Source organism: Ailuropoda melanoleuca, chromosome 7 (assembly GCF_002007445.2).
Source record: "Ailuropoda melanoleuca isolate Jingjing chromosome 7, ASM200744v2, whole genome shotgun sequence".
Lineage (NCBI taxonomy): Eukaryota > Metazoa > Chordata > Mammalia > Carnivora > Ursidae > Ailuropoda > Ailuropoda melanoleuca.
In genome coordinates this window covers 66,149,081-66,158,083 of record NC_048224.1, presented here as the reverse complement: position 1 = coordinate 66,158,083, position 9,003 = coordinate 66,149,081, and the positions used below count along the sequence as shown (strand labels likewise).

General features: G+C 42.7%; 1 long non-coding RNA gene across 1 annotated transcript in view; it reads left to right on the top strand.

Moving 5' to 3' along the window:
• The window catches only part of LOC109489853, an 8,701-nt gene extending 2,259 nt beyond the window's left edge, over positions 1 to 6,442 (top strand). Inside the window, exon 3 of the long non-coding RNA XR_002142991.1 lies at positions 6,339 to 6,442. This is a non-coding gene — a long non-coding RNA (uncharacterized LOC109489853). The remainder of the gene's footprint in view (positions 1 to 6,338) is intronic.
• The last annotated feature ends 2,561 nt before the right edge of the window (positions 6,443 to 9,003 follow it).

Genomic DNA, 9,003 nt, shown 5'->3' with positions numbered 1-9,003 from the left:
CCACCCCCCACCCCCCGGCCTCCCAGGCCAGCCCCCAGCCCACACCGACACCTGAGCGCGGACCATCTGCAGCGAGAAGAACCGCCAGGCGGACCGCAGCGTCTCGAGAAATCAAGTGTTGTTTTAAACCCCTGTGCCTTGGAGTGATATGTTACGCAGCCATAGATCATCGAAACACTCAGAACAGAAAATGGTCAGGGGCCAGATTAAAGAAATGTATTCAGGAAAACATTCTGCCCTCATTAAAAAAAAAAAAAGGAGAATAAAGATTTCATGTAAGAGAATGATTCACTCACGACCTACTTGGACGTACGCAAAGACTAGGAAAGGGTCTGATCATTGGAGCAAGAACTGAGCTGGGGGCACTCAGGTTCTGCGATGCCAGAGAGAATCTCAGCTTTGCCATCACCGGCTGGGAGACCTTGGGCCATAAATTTTCTGACTTGTGGCTTGGAAAAACACCCCTGGAGTTGTAGCTTTCAGAGCTGCTAAAGGAAGGCGGTTTGTCACGCAGGAGAAAGGGCTCTGGCGAGAAGACATGGGACCGGAGCGCCCCTCCCCCGAGCTCGGCAGGGGTAGTGGGAGCTCCAGCTCCGGTAAGATAGTGGAAGAACACAAAGACGTTCTGATCGAATTTCATGCTCCTGGTGGGAGGACTTTGGGAGTCAGGAGCCCAAGTATAAAGCACTGAAGAAGAAGGTAAACCGAGGTCTGGTTATGGTGGAGCCCCGACAAGGGTGTGCATTCCCAGGGGAGCCTGAGCTCCTCACTGGCTACTTCCCTCACAGCCATTAAGAAGTTAAACCTGGAGAGATGAAGGCAGGTGGGAAGCAAGTGAAGTTATTGGCTGCCTACAATGGAAAGCTACACCTGTCTCTGTAATCCAAAATAAGAAATGCCCAGAAGCTTGCTAACACCACAGCCAAAGGAAGTACTTTGCAAAAGGCCTTTCCAGCAAAGATGGGGAAATCAGCAGCCACTCTGGCTAGGGGTGTGAAGGGATATACTTCATTCAGGACTGAGAGCACAACGGATAGAATCTGCGTCCTGCTGAATTTCCTTAGCTGTCTTCCCTATGGAATCGCAAGGACCACTTAGTTGATGGCAGTGTCTTGGGGAAAGGTCCTATGTGTTGGAGGTGGGGGTAATTAACGTTGGAGGAGATTACATTTGGAACAGTGAAAATCAATGTTATCCTGTTACAATTTTAGCATCTTATGTTTTCAAATGTTTTAATTTTTAAATGTTGAAGATGTTATAATTTTAAGATACAATTTTCATCTCATTTATTTATGGCAATATTTTAGTAATTTAGTAATTAGTAATTTTTATATAATCAGAAATTAATAATTTTTATAGAATCAAATCTTAATCACTTCATTTCCTCACTATATATATATATTTAAAGATTTTATTTATTTATTTGCCAGAGAGAGAGAGAAAGAGAGAGAGCACACAAGCAGGGGGAGCAGCAGGGAGAGGGAGAAGCGGGCTCTACATTGAGCAGGGAGCCCGATGCAGGACTCGATCCCAGGACCCTGGGATCATGACCTGAGCCAAAGGAAACTGCTTAAACGACTGAGCCATCCAGGCATCCCTCCTCACTACATATTTTTAATGGACTTTATTTTTCTTGAGTAGTTTTGGGTTCACAGCAAAAAAGTGAAAAATATGGAGATTTTCCACATACCCTCTGTCCCTACATACCCATAGCCTCCCTACTAGCAAAATCTTGCACCAGAATGGTGCTTTTGTTACAATCAATGAACTTGTAATGACCCATAGTTACTGTCCAAAGACTCCAGTTTACATTAGGGTTCACTCTTGGTGCATTCTATCAGTTTTGACAAATGCCTAATGACATGTGTCCCCCATTATAACATCATATAAAGTAGTTTCACTGCCCTAAAAATCCTCTGTGCTCTGCCTATCCATCCCTTCCTCCCTACTGACCCCTGACCACCACTGAACTCTCTACTATTTCCGTAGTTTTGCCTTTTCCGGAATGTCATATGGTTGAAATCATACAGAATATAGCCTATTTAGATTAGCTGCTTTCGCTTAGTCATATGCGTTTATATTTCCTCCATGTCTTTTCGTGGCTTGATAACTCATTTCTTTTTATTGCTGAGTAGTATCCCATTGTCTGGATATAGCACAGTTTATTTACTCACCCACTGAAGGATATCTTGTTGCTTCCAAGTTTTGGCAGTTATGAATAAAGTTCCTATAAACATACATGGGCAGGTTTTTGTGTGGATATAAATTTTTGGTTCATTTGCATAAATACCATGGAGAGCAATTGCTGGATCATATGGTTAGAGCATGTTTGGTTTGGTAAGAAACTTCCAAACTGTCTTCCAAAGTGGTAGTACCATTTTGCATTCCCATCAGCAATGAATGAGTGTTCCTGTTCCTCCATATTCTTGCCAGCATTTAGTGTTGTCCACAGTGGATTTTGGCCATTCTAATAGGTGTGTAGGGGTATCTCACTGTTGTTTTAATTTGCAATTCCTTCACGACATACAATGTGAAGCATTTTTTCATATGTTTATCTGCCATTTGTATGTCTTCTTTGATCAGGTGTCTGTTCACTTTTGCCCATTTTTTAAATGCTTCTCATTTCCTTATATGTTGAGTTTTATGAATTCTTTGCATATTTTTATAACAGTCCTTTATCAGATGTGTCTTTTGCAAATATTTTCTCCCAGTCTGTGGCTTGTCTTCTCATTCTCTTGACATTGCCTTTTGCAGAGCAGAAGTTTTTAAATTTTAGTGAAGCCCAGTTTATCAATTACTCTTTCATGGATTGTGTCTTTAATGTTGGATGTAAAAAATCATTGCCATTTTTCTCCTGTGTTGTCTCTAAGAGTTTTATAGTTTTGCATTTTACACTTAGGTCTATGGTCCATTTTGAGTTAATTTTTGAGAAGGGGCCAAGATTTGTGTCTAGATTCGTATTTTTGCATGTGGATGTCCTGTTGTTCCAGCACCATTTATTGAAGACTGTCTTTGCTTCATTGTATTGCCTTTGTTCTTTCTGTTCTATTCATCTGTCTTTTTTCTTTCCATCCATCCATCCTTCCTCCCTTCCTTCCTCTCTCCCTCCCTCCCTTCCTCCCTCTTCTTTCTTTCTTTCTTTCTTTCTCTTTCTTTCTTTCTTTTCTTTCTTTCTTTTTCTTTTTCTTTCTTCCTTCTTTCTTTCTTTTTCTTTCTTTTCTTTTCTTTTTCTTTTCTTTTCTTTCTTTTCTTTTCTTTTCTCTTTTCTTTTCTTTTCTTTTCTTTTCTTTTCTTTTCTTTTCTTTTCTTTTCTTTTCTTTTCTTTTCTTTTCTTTCTGCCAGTACCACACTGTTTTGATTACTGTAGCTTTATAGTAAGTCCCAAAGTCAGGGATTGTCAGTCCTCTGACTTTGTTCTTCTCTATATTGTGTTGGCTCTTCTGGGTCCTTTGCCTCTCGATATAAACATTTGAGTCAGCTTGCTGATATCCTCAAAGAGACTTACTAGGATTCTGATTGGGATTGCATTGAATCTATAGATCCAGTTGACAATATTGTGTCTTCTTGGCCATGTGCATGGAATATCTCTCCATTAATTTAGATCTTTGATTCTTTCATCAGAGTTTTGTGTTTTTCCTCATAGAGATGTTATACATATTTTATTAGATTTTATTAGACCTCATTTGGGGGGTGCTAATGTAAGTCATATTGTGTTTTCATTTCATTTTTTTAAGTAGGCTCTAGGCCCAACATGGGGCTTGAACTCATGACCCCGAGATCAACAGTCATAATGCTATACTGACCGAGCCAGCCAGGCACCCCTTATTTCAAATCCCACTTGTCTGTTGCTGAATTACAGAACAGTGTTGACTTTTATATATTAACCTTGTTTGCTACAGCCTTGCTCTAACTGCTTATCAGTTCCAAGAGGTTTTGTTTGATTCCTTCAGATTTTTTACATAGATATTCATGTCATCTGTGAATGATATAGTTTTATTTTTTTCTTCCTGGTTGGTATACTTTTTATTTCTGTTTCTTATCTTACTGTATTAAGTAGGACTTCCAGTACAATGTTGGAAAGAAGTAGTGAGAAGGGACATACTTGCGTTGTTCCTAGTCTTAGCAAGAAAACTTCTAGTTTCTTACCATTAAGTGTGATGTTAGCTGAAGGCATTTCGTGGATGTTCTTTATCAAGTTGAGGAAGTTCTCCTTTATTCCTAGTTCTGAGAGTTTTTATCATGAATGGGTATTGGTACATTTTTAATTAAAATCACTTATGATTTTTTCTAGTACTTTCATGGTTTTTAAAAAATGTACTTTAAAAATTATGTATGCATGTATGTAATCTTTGCACCCAATGTGGGGCTCAAACTCATGACCCTGAGATCAAGAGTCACATGCTCTACTGACTGAGCCAGGCAGGCACCCCACTTTTATGGTTTTAACTTAAAAATTTTGGCCTTTTTTTGGGTATACATTGCCTTAATGGTATCTTGTTTTGTTTTAAGATTTTATTTTAAGTAATCTCTACACCTAATGTGGGGCTTGAACTCACAACCCCGAGATCAAGGGTCACATGTTCCATTGACTGAGTGGCCAGGTGCCCCAGTCTTTTATTACCCGGAATCTGAAAGAATTTTCAATGGTGTGAAGAGGAAGGCGAGATAGAGGAGGAGACAAAGGAGGAGAGAGGAGAGAACCATGGGTGGGAAGAGAAGAGGAAGAGAATTTGAGAGGAAAGATGAATCTAGGGAAATGGCAATTGGTTAGAGGGGAAGTGTGGAATGAATGGAAGAGCACCAGGTTGGTATTTCACTGGGGTACCACAGCAGCAGATTGTGGCACAAAGATATTGGGTTCCAAGGTTGGAGGTGTTTGTCCACCCGTGGGTGGTGGGAAGGGCCCTGGCTTCCACTGCTGGAGCCAGAGCCAGGGAGACTTTCCTGCTGACGCCGTGACACACATCGACACATTCCTGGGAGATTCGTGAGGGCCCTTCTCCTTTCTGTGTCCTTCCCCAGACACCTGCCCTGAGGCAGAGCTGTACCGGACCTGGGTGACAGGGGCTGTGTGGACCTGATGGAGGGCACGCTGGGCACTGCTGGGCCAGGGTCCTGGAAGAAGACAGATTCAGACTGTTGGGCACAGGGAAGACACACCAAGAGTTTCCTTTTCCCTTCGGCCTGGTCCTGCTTTGTCTTCTAGAGCTGCCTCCAGAACCCCTCTTTCTGTAGGAGAGAGGCTTCAGCAATGGGAAGGGGCTTTCCATCCCAACCACTCCAAACCGCCTCAGCCTCGTGGCCATCTCAAGCACGCCCAGCTTTCCTGGTCCTCCCCCTACCCAGGGTCAAATTGCTCTTTTCTTAGCTCTCTTTTAAAATGAAACCCCCCCCATTGCCCAGTACCCCCTTTCTCTTCCTTGGTTTCTTGATTTTTTCACATGGTACACTTCAGATCCTGACAGATTCTATGTCCTCTTTATTTATTTGCTTTCTGCCAGTTTCCTCAATAAAAATGGAAACTCCACAAAGGTAGGCAGGCCTTTTGTCTCTCTGTTACTATCCCATTCCCAGGACCTACCACGGTGCCTTGTTCTTTATAGCTTTCAGTATCTGTTGACTAAATAAATGCATAAATGTGAGGTACTTCTATTTGTCGATTAATTCAGTCGGACTTGTGTAAATTTTTGTTTCCTTTGCCACAATTTAAGGATGGAGACCCTGCTGCATTTGAACAATGTTCATTTATCCGATAAATATTTATTGAATGGCTACTCTATGCTCTCCGGGCACTGTGGGAAGCATAAGAGATACAGACTTGGACCCTTTTCTCATAAAATTTACAGCCCAGCCATGAACACAGATGACTAGGGAATAAAAATTAAATGGGATGATTATTTTACTAGGAGATTCACCCTTCCACAGGATTAATGTAGCGCCTGACACTCAATTTTTATTGAACCAAATACTCCTTCAATGCAAGGGATGATATTGATGTCATATTCCTACTGAGAGATTATAGGGAAATTAATTTCATGCTTGTTTTCAACTGCTCCCATTTCAACCTCAGAATTAAAATAGAAGTAAAAAACATTAATCTAGTGACACACTTAAACTGAGCTAATATGGATCTTAAATCAGCTTATGCATTAATATTGCATTAATATGATGTGGGCATCTGTTGTCTCTCAGAGGACCCTGCTGTGTGCCCACTGCCCGATCTCCAGGACGTGTGCTTGGCTCAACAAATGACGTGACAGCAGTGCACTATTGTCTCTCTGAAATCGGACTAAGTTCAGCGGCCCAAAGTCAATGGCCTTCTCCTCTTCTCTCCCTAGAATTTTCTCTGCTGAGGATTTTCAAACCTTGAGTGAAAAGCTCCCCATCTGGACTAGTGTGCTGATTGCGTGCTGGGCTAATGCCGTATTCCTTCGTCGTGGGGCCCCACCCAGACTCTGGCAGCACATCTGTGGTTGACAATAAGTCTGAGTTCACATTTTGGCTCTGCCATAGGCATTGTCATAGGAACTGAATGCGTGCCCAAAGGATTGTAAACAAGGAGCTATTCAGGAACAAATATCAAAAAGAAAAGAAGCTGTTTGTCTTTCTCTGTTCTTTCTAGCTCCCCAGGATTCCTTCACGGGTTTTCATGAAAACCCTCCACCATATTGGTTTCCACTTAAATGCTCAAAGGCTTCTCTGGAGAGAGACGGCAGCCTCTGTCTTAGGAGAAAATGTGTTCCCTCCAACATGTTGCCCTGTTGAACTTGGTCCAGCTGCCCCAACATGTGACAGCGGAGTGTGGGTAGATAAGCCAAGACTAAGAACAATGCTGCTGTGGTCACCAGCAGGAGAATGGGGTTTGGGGGGCCACAGGAGAGGCCAAGCAGAGCGCTGGTCCCTGCTGCCTGGTGGTGAGAGTCAAGTGTCATTAGGGAGAATTATGGGCTGGTAGAGGTGAGTCCAGAGAGAGAGAAGAGGCAAATGGTACTCCTGGGGCAATCCTGCCCCTCCCAGAGTGCTCCTGTTCATGCAGGCACCTCTGTTCCATTTTCTCTTCTTCCTCCCATCCATGGGGTTTCTGGAAGGTCTTCCTCTGAGCTTGTTTTTCCCTGAGTCTGACCATATTCACTTTGAGTCCTTAGGGACTCACAAGTTCAAGATGTGGGTCCTGAGCATATTGCTTATCAAGGGGTTTCATTCAGCCTCTTTGGTCTTGGGGTATGCACAGAAAGGTGAACAAAAGCCACAGTTTGTTCACATAGCGCCCACAAACAGGGGTGCATGTCTTTTCTCAAAATACACATGATGCTACTTACTCTTCCCTTGGTGGAGTGACCCACTCATCCTGGTCTGGCAAGGATTTTCCTGATTTTAAAATTGAAAGTTACACATCTTTCAGTCTCAGTCAAACCAGAATGGTTGGTTGCTATCTCTGCAAAAGAAGATTTCCATATGGTCTCCTAGGTGAGTCTGTGTTTCCTTGACCTCTGCATCCCCTGAATGGAGCCTCCAGCCTCACACACGGCAAATAGGGGCTCAGTGATGATTTGGGAGGATTTCCCCTCTGGTAGTGCGATGCAGTGTGCTGACCATCGCGCTGTCTCAGCAGTTCTCTCAAATGGAAATCTTGCATGTAGGGCATAACCGAGTGAGAGGTAAGTCAGAGCCCATAGGACAGAGATCTTTCCTATGTAGGAGACTCTGAGGGGTGCCTGGAGCTCTGGAACTGCCTGGCTCAGATCCTTCCCCCTGGCTGGCTGGACACCCTGGGCAGAGGCAGAGACAGGCTGTGCCTCGATTTCCCCATGTCCAACACCGGGAGTCCCTACCTCTTGTGATTGCAAGAATTAAGTGAGAATATAAACAAAGCACTCGGCATAGGGCCTGACGTTTAGAGCAAGCACCCAACATTACCCCTTATCATTATTAGTGGTGGTAGAAACCAACCAGGGTACTTGTAAATGGAGCCTGTGTTTTCTAATATGTTTGAAATCAAATTAGGTGAAGGCAACCCTCTCTGGTCCCCTCCCTTTTTGGGAGCTTTTACTACGGCTCAATAAACTTTGCTTTGTTGCCCATCAAAAAAAAAAAAGTGCTTTCTCTTTCTCTCAAATAAATAAATAAAATCTTTTTTAGAGGGCACAAACAGGGAGAAGGGAAGGGGCAGAGGGAGAGGGAGGAGCAGACTCCCACTGAGCAGGGAGCCCGATGCAGGGCTTGATCCCAGGACGCTGGGATCATGGTCTGAGCCGAAGGCAGATGCTTAACCGACTGAGCCACGCAGGTGTCCCTAAGTAAATAAAATCTTAAAAAAAAAAAAAAAGAAATCAAATTTCGTGGGTGAAACACAAAGCCCTCTGAAGACAGGAATAGATGATATGTGAGAACAGCCTAATATTGGGATTATTATTTAAAAGATTCAGTAAATGAATCAATACACTCCAAAGGGGAAGAATGATTTTATCTCAGTTATTTGAAAAGGCAGTGGAAATACTTCATAAAGAACAATCTTGACTGGCAGAAGATGGACAGATTCAGTGGAATGGTCCCTTCAGTCTCTGGGTTTTAGAGGCTTTCCCACCATTATGAAGATGTATGTATCTGTGGGAAATAATTTGATATAGTTTAAAGGTTAAGTAGTGAATTTTCCTGGTTTACAGTATACGAGGCCAAAGGAGAGAAATGGCTTGGTCTCCAGTTCACCCACCTCAGCCTATCTCAAGAGACATCTGTATATGGTAACGTTTATTATTCATAAAAAAAAATTTGAGGCTCGTATAAGATCTCTCAGGACTAAGGGGCAACTGGGACACAACTTATTTGTAGTAGTCAGTACAAGGTTGTGAAAAGGGAGCATGACTGATTTCTTTCAAAGGCATCGCTCTTCTCTCTCATCTGAAATACTCAGTGTGGCTAAGGAAAATCAGTTCCTTTCCCAAAGCTTTGACAAAAATCATAGAAAGATGTTGTCTGGCTCATGTATCACAAAATAGGGCACAT